This window comes from Salvelinus sp. IW2-2015, unplaced genomic scaffold (assembly GCF_002910315.2).
Source record: "Salvelinus sp. IW2-2015 unplaced genomic scaffold, ASM291031v2 Un_scaffold9068, whole genome shotgun sequence".
Classification (NCBI taxonomy): Eukaryota; Metazoa; Chordata; class Actinopteri; order Salmoniformes; family Salmonidae; genus Salvelinus; species Salvelinus sp. IW2-2015.
Genome location: NW_019950327.1, coordinates 7,043 through 7,391, shown reverse-complemented (window position 1 = coordinate 7,391; position 349 = coordinate 7,043).

The following is a 349-nucleotide window of genomic DNA, read 5'->3' as shown; positions in this document are numbered from 1 at the left end:
AATAACAGTATAAGTTAACAAATAAGATTCCTCATTGTAAGCATTTAGCGCTAGCTCACGTGCAAAAGGGTGCTATTGCTAATTAGCTAGCTCACATTGCAAATGGTTGCTAATTAATGCTATGCTAACATTGGTGCGGTAGTTGGGTTAATATGAAAATATCCACCTGCACTGGTATAACATGAATATTACAAATACATTATGCATAATGACAGTCTCACTCCACGTTTATATTTTTATCCATGTAGTAGTTGTTTGATTTTAAGATTCGCTTTCGTTGACGAACCTTCGACGTCATCCTCTACTTGGGTGACTTGAAGGAGACGGGAAGGGTTCCGGGTAAACGCGT